Raw genomic sequence first — 18,616 nt, forward strand, 5'->3', positions numbered from 1 at the left:
ATTTGATTTTTAAAGACAGTAAAAGCTTGAATATGTTAGCTATATTAGTTTTTATATGGTTTTTTTTATATTTAATAACTTACTTATAATTTAACTTTGGATACCTGAGAGATATCGATATGCCTCACTCCAATCGCCGGAGCAAGGTTTGGAACTCCGATATGTTGGAAGCAGAGGCTCAACCCCCAGGCGGCACTTTAATGTTGCATACTTTTGACTGCTAAGCATAATTAAGAATATAAGATAGATTAGATAAAATAAAATATATAAGCAAAACAATGCAATAAATAAAGAATAAATGGTTATAAAGGAAAAAAACTGTTTATTTTTATTAGATACATATAAAATCCCAAAAATCATCAAAAATATTCGTTTTTCGGGCAAAACTTGAGAAATATTTGCCAAAATATGGATTGTCATACCTTGTTGGACTCGTAATCAAATTCCCTTTCCAAAAAAATTTAAGTTTTGGAAAAAAAAATTGGAGCCCATTTTTGCAAAAAATTATGATGGTACCCCTTACAAAAAAATCAAAAAATGGTCAAAATATGGACTTTGGAAAATCGGTCAAAAGGTGATTTTTCCTGTTAGTTTAGGTCAAAAGATACACAAAAAAGTTATTTTTATGTCTTTGTGATCTTTTAAAGCCAAGTTATGACGAAAAATGTCATAGAAAAAGCATATTTTCCGAAATAATGCATAGGCAATTTTTTTTTTCTAATAAATAAGCAAAATTTAATTTGATTAAAGCGGAATTAGAAGTAACTAGCACACGTAACCGCCACCAGTTTAGCATTGTGTTTTCCCTCGCTGCCCATATTGAAATTAATATTTGTGCGATGTGCGATTTCCACTGAATTATTGGCATACATTTATTTTCCAACGGACATATAGTATCTGAATCAAACGCTTCGTGGCATGAAAGTAGTCTTGCATGTTGCAATTATTTTAAAAGCCCGGCGGCCCAATTAATGCTCCACAACGGGAATGACTAAGCCCCCCAATAAACTTGATGGCTGGCAAAAGTTGCCCCTTTCCACGCGTCGCTCTGTAAAATAAAGTGGCATGCATTTGAGCATAAAATTATAATAAAAACTCCTGGCTTATTGGGTGCCTTTTAGGGTGGGCTCATATAGAAAGCACGCCTCTTACCAATGCTGAGAAAATAAGTGTAAATGTTCCAGTGAATAACTAAAAAGTTATTTCATATAAGAAGCACTGAAGATATGTGTAGTTCTGCATTTGCCACACAATGCAACAAGTGTGTGTTGTGATTAACAAGATTAACAGATTTCTCGCAGTGCACATGCTTTAACTGTGGCAACTTATCTGCGGCACGCGCAATTCTGCTGCTGCTTCTATTGCTGCCACTGAGAGTTTTTTTCGTTCCTTTTTTGTTTGCAACTGCATACAAAAAGCTTTCTGTTTAATGGAATATTTAACACAATTTAAAAAGTTTTTTTCTAAAGACAAACAAAGACTCGGAAGCACACACATGTGGGTGGTTGGGTGTTGCACATATGTATATGTATATGATGGGGGTACTCAGAAGAAGAGGCAACTTTTGTTGGAGCCTCCGGACTGCAGAAAACTAAACACGTGCACACAGACATTTCTTTTTTTTTTTATGGAAATTGTGTAATGACAGTTAATGAGGGTACTACATAAACAGACACAAGCACACCTCCAACACACGCACACTCACACACACATACCTTTGAAAATGCCCCTCCTGAGCATAAACAGCCAGTGTTGTCAAGTGTTCTATTAACAACGAGGCCAGCTTACCAACACTTGAGTCGGATTCCTGCAGACGAAGATGAAGTTTCACTGTACAGTGATGGTTGGTGGGGAATTGTGACCATTAGTTTTCACATTTTTAACATTCGTGAGCATGTTACATTTCAAGCTACTTCAGATTTAAACTAAACAGCACAGTTATTACACAACAATATTAGATTGCAGCTTTCTTTTCAGTATTTTGTCCCAAGTGGAATTTTAAAAACAAAATATTAAACGCTTATGATAATGATAAACCCGAGCCAAAGTGTTGAAACAAGTTAAGCGAACGAGCATTTAGATAAATCTGTGCTAATTACGAATATGGAAAGCGCCTTTCAGAAAGCCGAAAGCTTTGCAGTACGAATTTCAAACTTCTGGGTAATTTATAATAACATTTACCTTGCACATAAATATCCCTGGCTGGCAAGAAACTGGGGGCCCAATGTGCTCCGCTTCTAAAACAGCAGCTCTTGTCTACACGAATTACTCAAAAAACATACTTAACACACTCACCCTCTCAAAGGAATTAATGGAGGGGGCGTCGGAAAAGTGGGCGGGAGGGGCGGAAAATGGGGAGCTGCGAGTACGGGACATCAATGTTGATGGCATACCAGAAAAGTTTTGTTCTAAGCTTTTGGACAGCACCGGCAGAATCTCAAACATTTTCACCTGCAAGCAAATAGCGGCAGATAGGTGTTTTCCGGGGAGTGGTGACGCGGAAAATGAAGAGCGGGTGGCCGTCGGTTTTTCCGAGGGGAGGGGGGGTGTTTGGTAGCGCGGAGAAGTATCCGTGTGCAAGGGAGAGTATCAAAACATATGAAGGAAGCGCCGCTACAAGCGCACGAGTTCAACTTAGTGTGTACTTAACTTCCGTTACATGGCCGCCACTTCACCTACACAGCTGCACACCTACACACCTGCACACCTCACCCACACCGCTGCAAAAACACATCCTTTCACACGCATGGCCAGCGCACCACATATGCATATGCACGCAGCGAAAAGAGTGGCCTGAACTAAAGCTATTTAAGATACATGTTTTAAAAGGATACAAAAGAAATATTATGATTTCAATTAAGCTTAACATTTATAGTTGTTTTTTGCTTAGTTATGTCTTTGCTTTCTTTTATTTAACATTAGCAATATTTTGCGCAGTGCACGTGTTTGTTTGTTTATGCCAAAAGTGTTGTAAAGTGCGGCGCTTTGTCGGCAGGAAACGCTGAAAATTTATTACCGGACAATTTTGCCAGGGGCATAAAAAAGAGAACCACCCCTTAAAGGGGGCGGGGCAATGGGCGCCCAGGGGGGCGGAAGAACCTACGGCCACCCCTGCTAGCCAACCAACACAGACACAGACACATGCATATGCATAGTTTGCTGGCCGTAAGTGTATGCAAACATGCCTAAAAAAATCTGGAACAGTCGAGGGGAAAGGAAATGCGGTGCGGGGGCGGGAAAAGGGGTAGGGGAAAGTGTGTAAGCAGGCGGGCCATTTTCCATTAAAAATTCAAAATGCCCGGCGCCCAGCCCGCCATTAACACCCAGGATAGCAGTGTGTGTGTGTCTGAGTATCTGAGTGTGTGTTCGGGGAAAACCTCTTCAGCTTCACCTTTGCCCGCTTTCCTTTGCTTTCCTTTTGCCATTTCCCCACTTCGCTTTCAACACCTCGTTTTCTCACCTTTCGAATGGGCTTTTCACTGTGTGTGCTGAGGAATTTGCAGCGCCGTTAAAACTGAATTGATTTGTTATTCATGTTTTCTGACTTATGGCCAACACTTTCGGCTTTCCGCCTACCATTCAATTGACGTGGCCAATGGCGCCGACTTTTCCCCCTCCCTCAACCCTCCACCCTTCTCCCTCCGCCCACCGATGGAAATAGTGAAAATTTAATGCAGGCACTGAATTCAGGAACGGACTTCGTAAGGACCTGCGACTCTTTCGTTTGTCGAAGGAGTTCTTCCTATATAAAAATCTAAGTGCTACCAAAATCTGTTAAAAATCAAAAGAATACATAAAAGTATTTAAACTTGATACAAACTTAAGAACAAAGCATAAAATATAACTTCTAACTTCCCGGTGCATGATTTCTTCATTAGGGAACAACAATATTTAGCTGGTTCAAACTCCTGATGAAGGAAAACACTTTCTTCTGCTGAGCAAACCGCTCCTGGACATTCCCATAATAGCCGGTTTGTACACGAGCCTCTGGCTTGGATTTTATATTTATTAAATTGCCGCAGGGGGAGCATTTAGTGCATGTTTGGGGGCACGGCAAAGAAAAACAAGCAGGAACACAGTAGTTCCTTGCTGGCTAACATAAATGTTGGTACACACTAACCAAATAAAGTTTAAGACTTGGAAAATGTGCAACGGAAAATATAAAACGTAACTCTTGTTGAATTTGTCCACGTTTTCAATGAATTTACTATTTTAAACGAAGAGTTCATTAACACCCATTTGAAAGCAGCTAAACAGAAACTCTGAAAAGAGTTGGGAGTTTTAAAAAGCAATGTAGTGGAGGGGACTTGGGTCACAAGTGGCCAATAGCTCGGTAGTTTAAGTGGCAGTGGGTTTGCTCGAATGAATTAAAATTCCATGTTATATTGCGGCATAAAAAATGAGTTTTTATGAATTTCGAGATGTACAAAACAAGTACATAATGGCAGTTTAATGCATAGAAAAAAGTGCTTCACTCACTCACTTTATTCAGAGACGAAAGGGATTTATTTTGTGACTAATTCGCAATGTATTCAGATTCAGATTTCAGGTCATTAAGTGCCATTCATATTCGTTTCGGGACTGAACCCGCTTTAAGTGCTCATTCTTTGTGGCAACTTTCACCAGTCAACTAATTTGCATTCGTACCTTTCCCTTTTCATTTTGACAATTCTTTTTGTTTTTTTTGAGTTGGGGCCACGGCAATGTCTAAATTTTAATCACCTTAGTTGACAAGTCAAGACAAATAAAAGCGGTTCGCCGTTGGGGCGTGAAACCAAAAGTTGGGGCAAGGATTGCTGCTTTTTGAAATAATAAATCAGGGCATAGGCGAAAATATTTAAATTTAAATGTTTTCGGAGCCGAAACGTAAACAGGAGCAAAACTCCCCGGGGCGGCAGTCACTTTCATTATTGGAAATATAAATCACTTTCCCTTGCCGGCAAAACAAAGTCCGCCTATACACCCTTTTTTGGCTAATGGGTGGCTGAGTGGGTGGCTGAATGGGTGGCAGTGGGAAGTAGGCTCAAGGCTGAGTGGCAGGATGGGAGGATGGCCGCTTGTTGTTTGCTCCCCATTCTGTGGCCCGTTTTGGTCTGCGGCAAGTGGGCTGCACGATAAAAACAAACAAATTCATAGCTAATAAAATTGCTAATAAATAAACGAGAATGGCGTAAGCGCAAAAAAGGGACACACGAAGCGAAAACAAAGCAGCCGCAAACAAAATGTAACAACAAAGAGCCGAAAAAATGCTCATCATCAACACACACACACACCCACACACACACTCCACTCACCTGTGAAAAGGGGGGATGGAAAATGGGAAATCTGGGCAGGTGGAAAAATAATGTAAGGCTAAAGCGACGCCAACCTGGTGGCCGCATTGACCAACAGCCAGCGGCTATTTTCGGTGGGTGGCCGGGCGCACAGGCTAGCAGGCATTGCATTAAGCAGGTAATGGGTTAAAGGGGCGCAGCATGAGGGGGCGTGGCCCTCCGAGTCGCGTGCGCCTCTGCCAACAATTGCTGCACCGAGAGAAAAGGGTTTTCCTAGGTAACATATTCACTTTGTCTGGCTTACAGTCTATAAACTCAATAATAAGCAATCTAATATCAATAAGGTTTGAAATGAAATACTATCAGTGAAAACAAATGATTTAATATAACTATTCTTAATGTGCTCATACATTATAATATATTATATTTAATTACCTTCAGTTCCTGTTTTACATTCGATTGAATCAAACCCAAGAGACTTTTCCCCCAAATTATTTTTAGTACCACAATCAATTAGTTTTCGCCGTGTAATAAATTTGGATGTTGCTTTATTTTTATTATTATGTTTTTGTTTTTTATCCCCACCTCGGCTGCCGTTATATGCGGCGCTGGTTTTTGGAAATTTATTACCAGAAACCGCACATGCTTTTTTAACTTTTCCTCGCAGCGGTTACCTTAGTTGCCTGGCCACATTTTTGGCTGGAAATTTTTAATCAAAAGAATGCTGGCCACACAAATCCAATTACATTCTGATAAGAAATGCTTAGCCCACTGGCCACATTTGTTCTTATGCAAATCAGCCCAGTTTATTAGCCCTTTATGCTGTTTTCCTTCGCTTGATGGTGATTCTTGCGCTTACTTTTTATATGCATATTTTTGTTGGTCCACCGCAGGTGGCGGAGCATGAAAAGTGTCCAGGCTGCAAAAGCAGATCGACATGGTCGGGATGACAGGCGGCGAGGGTCGGGTCATCATTCCCTGTCCCGGCCCATAAATCTTTGGGATAAAAATCCGCTGAGGGCAGCGAAAGTCGCCAGCCACTTTGTGACCCACTTACTGCCCGCTTTTCAGTCAGTCAGTCAGTTAGTCTTACTGACTACTGGCTCATAGAGGTCATAATTTCGGTGCAATTTCAGCTTTTGTCCCCGTTTAATGACTGATGGGTAGCCTTAGTGCTGGCTGCCCTCCTAACAATTTGCATTTTTATGGAATTGAGACATTTGACGAGCTCCAAAGACGCCCGTAGATTGGATATGAGCCAGAAATTAATGTGCAGCATAAAGATTGCCCCGCCCAGATTGCAGATCAACTTTTGATGACAACTTGGCGGGCAAAAGTTCTTATTCCTTTTATACAACGTAAAAATGGGGAATCGCATATAGACACTGACGAAATATATCAAAATCCAAACGGGAGGAAAAACTGTTTTAAACAAAAGCCAAATAAATACTTCTTTATTTCTCTATTTCTTAGACTCCATTCAATTTATAGCGTTTGTAGTTGAGAACCTTGCTCCTACTTAAAGCCTAAGCTTGACCCCAATGAGCTGTAAATAAGAGAGAAGGAAAGCCCAGGCTTTAATGCGAAATTAATAAACCAAAATCAGCTGCTAAGCAATGAACTAAACTAACAGAGCCGGCTTTTCTTAACCCACAGGCGACCTAAATAAACACACACTCTCACACACACACCACTGAGCATCCAAGGTCGCTCCTAGGCGCGTAAATAAACCAAGGGGGCGTGGCAGGCAGGGGGCTGGGATAGGGCGGTGGGCGGGGAAAACCGCAAGAGCAGAACGGCAAACGAATTGTGAAGGAGCCGACAAAACAAACCAAAGACAACACAAAACACAGAGTCAAAGAAATAAACCAGGCAAATAATCCTTTAGCTTAAAAAACCAAAGAGACAGGACCCGGGAAAAATTTATTCGACAGCGCGATGCTAACGAATATCTGATACCATGTAAAAAGGAAGAACCAAAGGTTACAGAAAGCAGCAGCTGGCCAACAAAATGTGGCATACTTTTAAAAACATAATTATTTAATATTTTCTAATACTTTCTCAGCTTAGGTTCTAAAACACCCTTGTGGAAGAGCACTGTTTTGAGTAAAAAACCTCGAATGACAAGAAAAGCTAGGCGAGGTTCGAATGAGAGATATGGAAAGAGGAGAAATAGGGCATCCTTATTTTGTTTTGCTTTGTTATGTCAGCCTTGTCTCGGTATTTATTTCGTTTTTTCTCGCTGCTCCATCTATCTGACTTTTTTTCCTTTAAAACGAACGCACAGCAACGAAGGAAATGGGGCAAATCCACACGGCCGCATTATCCTTTGCTTATCGCGATGCTCCTGCGACCCTCGAGGTCGGGGGCGGCGCAAAACGAGGGGGCGTGGCACCGCATTTAGACTGCTTGGCGTCGTCGCCGCTTTGAACTTGTGTCTTTTGATTTCGATTTTGATGCGGATCGGTATCCTAACGTCCGTCTGTGCATATTTTTGGCATTAATTTGCCTAAGTGTTGTCCTTGCTCGCCGCGTTCCGATTCCTGCCGGCGATAGGCGGGCTAATTTCGTGTAATGAAATAAATTAAAAGTCCGTAATAAACACACACTGTCAGCGGCGGCAATCAGAAGGCGACGTCATGGCAAATGGAGCGAATGTAGGGAAAAGCGAGAGTGGGTATTGGCCGCAAATTGGCTTCTTAATGATTCATTACGCATACGTCACGTTGTGCATGACAAGTGAAAGAAAGGCGACACAATCGAATAGGAATGACTGGCAAAAATAGGATTTTCTTACCCAACTTGCTTAAAGCACACCTATTTTGCTGGTGCGTTGATCGTTATCTGATTTCTTTGCAAGCAAAAACAGCCCACTGTTGCTAATAAACTTCTCAATCGTAATGAACCCAGTTATAGGATTAAAGTCTGCGCTGCCCTGAAAAATTTCCATATGGGTGGAAAACTTGGAATCAGCTTAAAGTCACAAGAAGAACGAGAATGAAGTGGAAAATTTAGATGAGAGGCGGCAGCAAAGACAAACACAAAGTCTGCTTTGCGAGCACCAACTCCACATATATCCCCATTTTACCCATTTTCCTTGATCTACCCTCTCGCTCTCGCACACTTTCTACCCCTCTTTTTCACACATATGCATGAGCGCTTTTGTGCACACAATTTGTTCAAATTGGGTTCGGCCTTGCTGTCGAATGTTTAGCCAGCGAAAAGAAATGGCCGCCATCTGCATTTCCGGCTCTGCTCCCCGGAATCTCCTCAATCCGGCCACTCACACACACACACATACACACACACGCATATATAGTGAAATACGTGCTCGTATGCTAATTCAAAGCCAAACTATAAATTTGCGAGCTGGCCGCATATTAAAACGTTTAATTCAATATGGAAGGCGTTCTGCTATTCAAACTTTGGCCAACGCTCGCCGCCCAGTCCGTCCGTTCGCCTTTTGTCCGTATATTTGTCCGTCCGGCGGTTTATCCGTCTGTGTTTGTTTAGGCAAAAGCTTAGTCAGGGACACATATGCTTAACCAAACGGGGAACAGTTGTGGGGGAAAGTATTTGGACATCAGTCAAGTGGGGAAAATTCTGGATTAAGGTTATCATCTTAGCTATAAGATAATTTCAAAAAGGGAATCTTCAAATTCGATGAAAGGCATCATATATCTAATAGTTTTTTTTCTAAGATTTTTTAAGGCGTGCATGTACTTTTATGACTTACTGTTTCTCGCCCTCCTGCTCAAGTGGCATCCACTTGTCTTTGCCCTTCGGCTGCGCAGGCATCTGCGAACGTGCCGCTTACTTGCCGCTCAGTTGCCGCCCCTTGCCCGCTTATAATCTCATCTGCGACACTCGTTGAACTTGTCGCCATTTAGTTAAATCAACAAAAATAATTTTGTCCAGCGGAGGTCCTTCTGGCCACACATGCCCGCCTCACAGGCTCACAGGCTCACGTACTCCCGTCCGGACGGAAGTCGGAAGTGGAGAGTGGAAAGTCGGGTATATCTTGTCCGTCGCTGCTGCCACATTAACGTGACTTTTGCAGCGCCCAGTTTTATCAGCATAATTTAGTTTGTGCCCGGGACTCAGGACTTTGGACTACGGACTTCGGACTGCGGACTGCGGACTACGGACTTTGGACTTCGGACCCGTTCAGCTGCGGCCTGCGGTCGACTGCATTAGTTAGAGAGTCCTTTGTGCCAACTCGCAGGGTTAGGCGGTTGAGGATATTAAATCGGCCCACAAGTGCTTTAATTAAGCCGCTGCTCTGCTGTCGCAAGTGAATTATTAAAGCGCTGCACGCCAAGTGCGAGAAAATATGAACAAATTTCCCAACATGCTAAATTCGCTGATTCAGTTGGCAGTCGCAAGTCGATTTGGTCGACCACACGCTGTGATTTCTCTAAATCACTGAGAGAATATGAGTATTGAATTTAAAATAGTGGCAAACAAACAATTTGTGGTTGGCAGACAGTTCGAAGGTGTCTAGAAGTATTCAACCATATATGCGCACTGCAGCAGTTTGATTATGAATATATGAATACCAAATTGATTGAAATATATAAACCTGAAGCTGAATATATTTGTAAAATATTTTTTCCTGTGCTGGCAGCCTTGTGAGCCACTAGCAACAGGCAATCAGCGGTTGGTAACTTTGTATTTTTGAAGTAGTTAATAAGTCCACCTGGCAGAGGAACGGGGGGAAGGTGGTGCGGGATGAGGGGCACTGCCAGCAGCCATAAAGACGCCGACTAAGTGCAGTTGGCCGAACGCAAAAGCGCAAAAAGAAATTTCGCTAAATATGCCAAGTTGTGAACTCAATTGGCGGCCTCTTTAGCAGCCGAGGAGTGCGCAAAAGTTGGTTAATAAAATCGCAGCAGAGTGTTAATAGGTATAATCGAGGGAGGGGGGCGGCGGGGGTTAAAGGCTGCAGTACAAAGGGCAGTGACAAAGTGTGACGAGATGAAATGGAAATGCAGCTCATCCTGCAGCTTAGCAATCGAGCTGACTGGGAAACCGACTGTTGTCCTGGGAAAACCCCAGCAATTATCGAAGCAAAGTCGAGATCTTGGCTCTGCACTTGGCAGTGCTGACCTCATAACGGCCCTTCTTATTAAACGTTTGTTCGGCGGCGAAATCTTAGCGGCTGTGTGGCTGCAGCTACCCGCATTTTCCGGCCATTTCCACCCGATTTTCCGCCTCTGCCCGCAACATGATGGCAGGGCTAAAGCCAAAACTGTTGCGGATCGGCTTTCGCGTAATTAAAAATTGCGGCTAGTGTTGGCCAGCCGACCGTGCAAAACACCCCCACCCCCCAACCCCCTCTTAACGCTTTTCCACTTTCCCGCAGGAAAGGCAGGAAAAATACCGGGAACCGGGGGCTGGAAAGAGGGGGAAGGGGTATCGTCCTGCGGTGGGTCCTTTTCTGCTGACGCTGCCCTTAAATGCGCTTTTTAGTTTAGACCAACGTAAGAGGTTTTAGCTCGCAGCGGGTGCCACGCCCCGTACTGCTTACGCCCCCAGGTTCCAGCCACGTTGAATAATTTGCTTGCACACAGCAAACTCAAAAAAAAAAAAAAAAAGAGAGCAGGGGTAACAAGAATAAAAAGAATATTTCAAATTAATTAACGCTAATGAAAATGTTTAAAACTTGAAAGTTGCAGTCACTCGACTGTGAGGGGATGAGGGCTGCAGGGGGGTGGCAGGGGGTACGGTGGGGGAGGGGGGCAGTTGGCCAAGGGGTAAGGACTGCAACTAACTTGGCTGTTTGTTTGCGCCTCAGACAAGTCGGCGAAACTCGGAACAGAAAACAAGGTTCCGCTTCCTGTCTTCCTGCTGCACAGAGAAATAAACTTGGGTTACAAAACAAATTCCTGTAATTCCAAATTCGATGGCAACAAATGTAGAAAATGATATTGTTATATATATTTATAACATACTTTAAAAGAGAGTATTTCTATATATTTAAAGAGTTGATGTATTCCTCTGAAGCGTATTGATGAGATGGGCTTCCTTTTCATACCACCAGCTTACATAGTTGAAATTCCTCCCAGTGCATCCCCACTTTTACTACTTACTTCCCATCTGCAAACTGATAGTTTTCATTGGCGGCGCTGCAGGAGGAGGAGTGCAAACAAAGCTGCGTGGCAAACTTATTTGTTTTTACACGAATAGAAACGCTGCGGCGGCCCAACTGTTGCGCAATCGAACACAAAGCAATTTTAATAAATTTTATGGCACATTTATTTGCATGGCACCTGGGACGACGATTCGCCTCGTTTGCCGCGGACCAATGTCCTCGAATTATTTGTCGAGTACATTCAACATTCCACATTGCATTTGCTTTTATTAGAAAATGCTATAATAATTCTGGGCAAAGTTGCGTTCGCATTGTTGTGCAAACTGGGAAAACAAAAGAAGCTTTGCGCGAAACTTTTCTATTTTACGAAGGAGCAGGAAAGCAGGAAAAGTGTGAGCTGTGGAAAGTGGACATTGCACGAGGGTCATAAAGACAATGAGTGCAAGTGCAGTACATATATATTTTATAAACGCAATTTTCGCCTATGAGTGGCGAGAACTCTTCTGGCCAGAAATTGATAGCAGCAAGTTTTCTTTATTTCGAGAGGCTTAACAATAATTGCGTAACTAAAATGGCAGAAAACTTGGCAAACAGAGAACGAAGTGAACTTGTCAGATTTCTTCTAGGCTTAAAAATAAGTTTCAAGTATCATTTCCTCAGCTTTTTTGTAAAATGAATATAATATTTTATATTAGTTAATTAAAATATGAGCTCTCAATGTACTCAACGAATTTCCTAAATACACAAGCGACTCAAAAACCTTTTGCCAAAATAACTGGCATAACTTTTGATGCTCACTTTAATTGCACCCTAAATGTCAAGGCGCAGGCTAAAGTGTTGTGGCTCATATATCAGAGTTTGAAGACAGTTTGCAGGAATACCTACTCAGACATCAAAAGGCGAGTCCTTCTGGCCCGCCCAAGGAATACAGGACTTGAAGTGCGTGTTTGTTTTGCTATTTTGCTGTTTTGCTTTTTGGCTATTTGGCTATTTTGCTGGCCAGTTGCAGTCAGTTTGCCAGCTGAGCGACTTTTGCTGGTTTTGTTTGGCTGAGATGTCTGAAGTCCGATGCCAGTGGTGGTGACAGTTAAAGTGGTGTTCCAACCAAATAAATGTCGGCCAAACTCAGGCAACGCCGCCAGGTATCCTTGCACAGTGGATATCTACATGAATATGCGCCTTAATGTCTTAACTCTTCAACTAATTGTGCTTAATAATAATAATGATATTGCCAAGCGATGCCAATAACAATGGCTTCTGGATAAACTTAATTTTATCATTATTTTCTTTATTAAAAGCACAAGTATCCTTGCGATTTAAAGCCATAGCACTCACTGTCCTCCTTCTTTTTGTTTAAACAATGCACTTTCTCATGGCTAATGGGCTTGTCACTGTCCACCGGAGGCTGCCAGCTGTTTTGGTTATTTTAGCCGGACAAATGCATACACCGGGCACCATAATCAAGTAATTGTTGGCGGTGCACCTGCCCCTGCTACTGCCCCTGCCCCACACCGGCGCAAATATCGCGCATACGCCGCGTGGTGCCGCGCTGGGAATAAAGGATCCGGGATTAGGCTTTATTTCTTGCTGGCTGGCTGACTGGCTGCTGGTCGTTCGGTTGATTTAGTGCCCCCGCTTAGAGGGCCCGACAATTGTGAGCGACGCAACCGCTGACACTTAACTGTGAAAAATTGTGAATTATTATGGCAGTTTCCCCAAGCCCCCGACCTTTCCGACTTTCCCTGCATCGCATTTTTGTAGGCAGGCGCCAGTCGGTGTTCTTTGGGATTTCCTTTGCCTGTTTATGGCTGCGATTTGTTACGCACAATGGTGCGTGTTGGCCACAAGCGTTTCATCGGCCACGGAGAAACCACAACAATCACAGGGGTTAGTCATCTCCAAAAGGTCGGAGATGCTGATACCCTTACAATAGCTATTAGATTGACTGCAGCGTAATAAAGCGCAGTAAATTTTAATTGGGAAAATTGATGGCTTCTATTTTATTAAGTGTAACGAATTAATTGGATATTAATTGCTATTCCAAAGGGTTCCATTTAAGAAGAAATGGATTTAAAGCTACAGCAGATACTTTCAGATATTTTCCAAGGTCATAAACTTAAGACATTACAACCAAACTAATTGAGGATAAAATGTGGATGGATCCCTTATTCGATTTACTTATGGTATCAATAATGTTCTCACCATGACTAGCCAGTTCATGGCTAAATCTAGATAGCCCTCACCTAGGGCATATGACTCTAATGAGGGGGAGGGGGGTGTATCCTTCGCTGACTGCTAACTGGTAGCTGGTAGCTGGTAGATGGCAAATGGTAACTGGCAGTCAGGTGGGTTGAAAGGCCAGCAGCAGGCAGCCCGGGTAAACAAATAATTCAAAGTCATTTGTGCCATGACTTGGACCCAGTTTGCCAGCTGCTGCTGCTCCTCCTCCATTGCTCCATTGCTCCTCTGTTCCTACTAAGCTGCGTTGTCCTGCTGGTGAGGAGGAGGTGGGGATTTGGCCAAGTGTGAAAAAAGTGTCAACGCTTTGTGCCTTGTCGTGTGATTATGACACTAAAGAGGGGCCCTGATCCAAGGGGGAAAACTCTAAGCAATTGGCCAGGTCGAGTGTTTTGACTGTTTCGGAGCTATGTTTCCATTTGGCTTTGCGTTCCAGCAGTTGGTAAACAAATTTATTCGGGCTATTAGCCCATTTGCTGCTGATTGGAGAGCTTAGCCAAGAATTAGGGCCTATCAGCAGTATCTATCAAGTTGTGGTAAATAAGTTCTCATAAATCAGGTTATTCTAGTGGCATGCATTCCTTTCTACAAGTAAATATAACGCATCATTGCAGCGAGTTTAAAATATCCTCGCCCCTTTAAACAGGACGACCTCGCTGTAGTGGCACACCCATTGGCACCATTTTAGACATAAACAGTGTTTACCTAAAAAAATGTTTCAAGCCACCTTTCGTGTTTTAGCTTCCTTAGCACCTCATCGCCGAGTCCTTTATCCTTTCTCCACCCCTCACCCCCAAGTCCTCTGCCCACCTCCCCAATTCCCTTTTCGCCAAGAAAGGCGCCTCCGCATGCTGTTGGCCTGGGCAAACAAAAAATCTCATTAATCCATTAAGTATACGCCAAGAAAAAGTTCAAAGCGTCTGCTCACTCACTCACACACACACACACACCGTACACACACACATACACATTCGCTAGGCGGCAAGGACACTTCCCAGCTACCGTGTGTATTATAGTAATGCGAGTGGGTGTGGGTGTGCGAGTGTGGGCGTAAGTTTGTGTTCAGTGTGAAAGAAAGCCTTTTGGGAGCACTAATGAGTTTGACATTGTTTCCTCCTAACAAGCAGCAAAGTTGGCCCAAAGACTGGGGCCGCCGGGGGGGAGGGGAGGGGGATGGGCGGGGCAGGGTCCAAATCAGTGGAAGCCGACTGCATCGCCAGACATTTTACCTTGGCATCTTTTCGGCGTTTCTATTACGATTTCCGAGGCGGAGACGCTGCGAAGTCGTCCCCCAAAATGAATTTCATTCCATTTTCCACATCTTCAGCTTCTACTTACGCTTTTTTCACTAATTAAAACCGTGTTGATAGCCGTTTTCAATTTGGCTTCCGGCTGAAGCTTAAAGTCCATTGGCTCTCGCTAAAGTTAGTTCATTTCTCAAGTAGGTTAGTGGATCCACCAAAAACCTTTTCTTTCAAAGAAATCTTAACTGATATTTCAATTTAAATTGCATTTGAAACCTTTATATTTGTTGTTGAAAATCCTTGTAATTAAAATCTTGTTGAGTCGCTCTTTAACTTGGCCACCAGTGAAAACTTAAAGCTTCTGGGGGAAGCGAATTTGCAACCGTTTACGCTTACTTTTTTCACTTTTCCCGGCATGAGTAATGTCTCCCATTTGACTCATTTGGTTACACATACACATGCAAGCATACACACACACCGCACACACACTTACACACTCCGGCACCAACTCATGCATGCATAAATATCCGGGAGGGAAACTACGCCGGGGTCTCCTTTTCCGGATTCTCTGACTTTCTGCGCATATTTTGGCTCTGCCGGCGTCGATTGTAAATTAAGCTCTAATGCGCCCATTTGTATGCTGCAAAAATTGCCGCTTATTGAATATTTAGCTACCTCAGCTACCTGACACAAACTTCCCGCCCGTCGTCCTTCGCCTAATGAACTCATTTGGGATTTCACATGCGCTCCGTGCTTTCGACTCCAGAAATCGCGACTACAGAAACCGAAACTTGTGCATTTTAAATAATTAAACAAGAAGAAGCCAGTTGAAACACGCCCCCCGCAGCTGTTTGCGATCCCTTTTTCTTGGCTTTTTTTTTTGTATATTGGCTTATTGTTTGGGCCCGATTGCGTATCACATTCGGTTGCCGGTTGCCAGTTGCGAGTTGCCGGGCCAGTGAAGAATGAAGAGTGACGGACTGGCTGGCTGACTGACAGGCGAAATGAGCCGGGATTACGGGCCAGATAAGCGCTAAACAAGCAAATGAAGCTTGAGACTCGCCCAAGGCCAGGTGACATTGATGGCAGCTCGGCCTTTTCCACACAAAACTTGTCCCTTTATGAAATTAATCACCAAGAAGAGCATCGCGTTTCATGAAGCATTTGTAGCATGCAAATAGTACCTTCCTGGAATTTGTGGAGCCTAAAAATATATTTATTGCGAACTTTCGGACTTTTGCTAGTGATTTCTTGAATTTAGTATCTGTAAAATCCGAAACTAAATAATGAGTCTAAGCTGGCATCTCTATCAGTACAACTTCGCTTTGGCTTGGGAGGCCGATATAGTGCCCAGGAATTTGATTAGTTTTAAGCACTTTTCCGAGAAATCCAGTCCGGTTTCTGTGTAGAAACCCTTGCTGGTGGCAGTACATAATTAGAATGAAACTTTACCGAAACGCCTTTCCATTCGGCTTCATTGCGCCATTGTGTCTTTCCACTGAAATGTCATTTAAAAATATCCTTCCCCTTTCCCACCCACACATTCCCAGCTCCAGAGCTCCAGAGCTTCCGAGCCCGTCTGGCAATCGATACTTCATTAAGATATCGTGCTCTGGTGCCTAGACGCTTTCCGTTTACGTTTCCCTGATTACTTTGCATAGTTCCTCCTTTGGCTTTCGTTTTGGCTTTGGCTTTGGCTTTTACTTGGCTTGGCTTTGACTATCCTTCTTATCTGCCTGCCGGGATTCTGAACTCGGTTCTTTGTCTTTTGGGCTCGGCTGGCAAATAAATCGCAAAATCGTATTAGAGGCTCGAAAATTATTTGCCACCGGATGTGTGCCCATCGTCGGAAGTCGAGGCCGTTGGTCTGATGGTCTGATGGGCTGACATCCCGGTTTCAGTTTCAGTTCCACTCTGGGGGGTGCTAGTTTCACTACCAGTTCCAGTTCCAGTCCAAGATGCCGGGTCGAAGGTTCCGGGTGTTCGAGGCCTGTGTTTATCACATGAACACAATCAAATTAGCGCACATCGAGTGCAAATAAGCAGAGATAGGACCAGCTGGTACCGAGCAATCTGTTGGTTGGAGTTAGAGTTTGGGCTTCTTGGCTGGTAACTACAAGTTGACTCAAGAAATGGCTAAATTTCAATACTAGCTTCGACCAATACACAATCATCTTATGTTGTGATCGCTTTTTGTGGCCAGTCTGTGTCTTTGTATCCACAAAAATACTCCCGATTCAAGTGGCATGGCTAAGTGGCGTGGCCAGCTCATTTGGCAAGTTTGTCGGGGGATCCTCTTCGAGGTGGCCCGCCTGGGGTCTGTGGCAGCTCCTCTGGATCCTGCTGCTCCCGTCTGCCCAATGAACTTCGAAACGAGGAGGAGGAGGAGGTGGAGGTGGAGGGTGTTCCGAGTTGACTCACTTTGTTGCCACTGATTCTGGAGCTCCTGCTGCTGCTGGGGATGTCAGGACTTTTGTTGGCTGCTGTCAACGGACAACTTCGCTCTGTTGCAGCTCGCAGTTGCATTTGCAGTTGCCTGACAGCTCGACAGAAAATATGAGCAGCCAAAGGACTTGGGGACCAACCCGATATGGGAGTGGGAATGTGGCAGCTTGGAGCTGAGAACTGGTAGCTGGGAGCTGGGAATATGTGGAGTTCACAAGAGGAGCACTGGGAGTGTATATCCAGTCCGCTTGTCGCCTGTCACATTGTTGTCATGTGGCTGCCATCTCGTGCAAGGCGCCTGGCCTTCGTTTAATCAACATTACTTGTGCTTAAATCAATTAAAAACTAATTACGTTTCATGCCCTGTTGAGCGCAACTTTGTGGCGTTACCCACATTTCCACATTCCACGGGAATTTCGTGCGGGCCAGGCGAAGAATCCTTTGAGTCTGGGGCGCCCAGGGGCGTTAATAGAATCTCGCCGCTTTTCCAGGGCCCCTCCAACGTGGCCAAAAGTCTGTTAAGGCCAAAAGCCAGTGCATCTGCCGCATTTGGCTTTGACTCATTTGGGGAATTGCAACTGCTGGCTGTTGGCTGCTGCCTGCTGGCTGCTCGGCAGTGCAAAAATTAGACGACAAAGGTGCAAAGGATCTCAGGTGCGTATCCTCGGGTTTATGAGTGCGGGATTCCAGGTGTTTTGCACACATGAATGTTTCACTGCAGAATACTAATTACAAATATTTCGTTCGGTTGCTGCAATTGCGGTCACACACCTCGCGTTGGGACTCTACAGTTGTGTTTTTAATTTTTCAGAAAATCCAACATCGTTGCCCCATATTTTTTGAGAACAACATTTATGTGGACATTAACATTTGAAGCGTGTGCAAATATTTAAAATGTTATGATTGCATCAATTAGGCAACATCCGAAAGGTGGGCTCCCTGTCCTCTTCGAATAATAGTTTCCCATTTAGCATGTCCGCAATTAGCCCTGTCATTTCCCCCAGCCACGCCCACCAAACATAATTACAGCCCTACAATAAGGGAGGGGGGCGGTGATGGCCAAAAGCAACCAATCCAAACTGCAGCTAATCACAAGCTGCAAGCTGAGTAGCTCATAAATATGCATTTACACTTTTGTCCCGAGGAGTTGACGTATTAATTTTTAATATCCCACTGCCTCTGTGCCACTCTATGCCTCTACGCCTCTATGCCCCTGCCATGTTGCAAGTTGGCAAGTGGACAAAGAGCGGCGGCTAATTAGCCAGCTCGCTCAATGGCCAATTGCCACGCAAAATCAGCCAAGGGTGGCGACTACAACTACG

General features: G+C 43.9%; 2 protein-coding genes across 3 annotated transcripts in view; one reads left to right on the forward strand and one right to left on the reverse strand.

Annotated features, from left to right (window-relative positions):
* LOC122621232 (tyrosine-protein phosphatase 99A) overlaps positions 1-18,616 on the forward strand; it is a 234,771-nt gene that overhangs the window by 65,585 nt on the left and 150,570 nt on the right. The gene's annotated exons all lie outside the window — the stretch shown is intronic.
* LOC122621233 (uncharacterized protein C2orf42 homolog) overlaps positions 1-18,616 on the reverse strand; it is a 174,188-nt gene that overhangs the window by 200 nt on the left and 155,372 nt on the right. For both annotated transcript variants that reach the window (XR_006326200.1, XR_006326199.1), the window contains exon 7: positions 84-220. The gene's annotated coding sequence lies outside the window, so the exon portion shown is untranslated. The remainder of the gene's footprint in view (positions 1-83; positions 221-18,616) is intronic.

The sequence above is a fragment of the Drosophila teissieri genome, chromosome 3R, assembly GCF_016746235.2.
Source record: "Drosophila teissieri strain GT53w chromosome 3R, Prin_Dtei_1.1, whole genome shotgun sequence".
Taxonomy (NCBI): domain Eukaryota; kingdom Metazoa; phylum Arthropoda; class Insecta; order Diptera; family Drosophilidae; genus Drosophila; species Drosophila teissieri.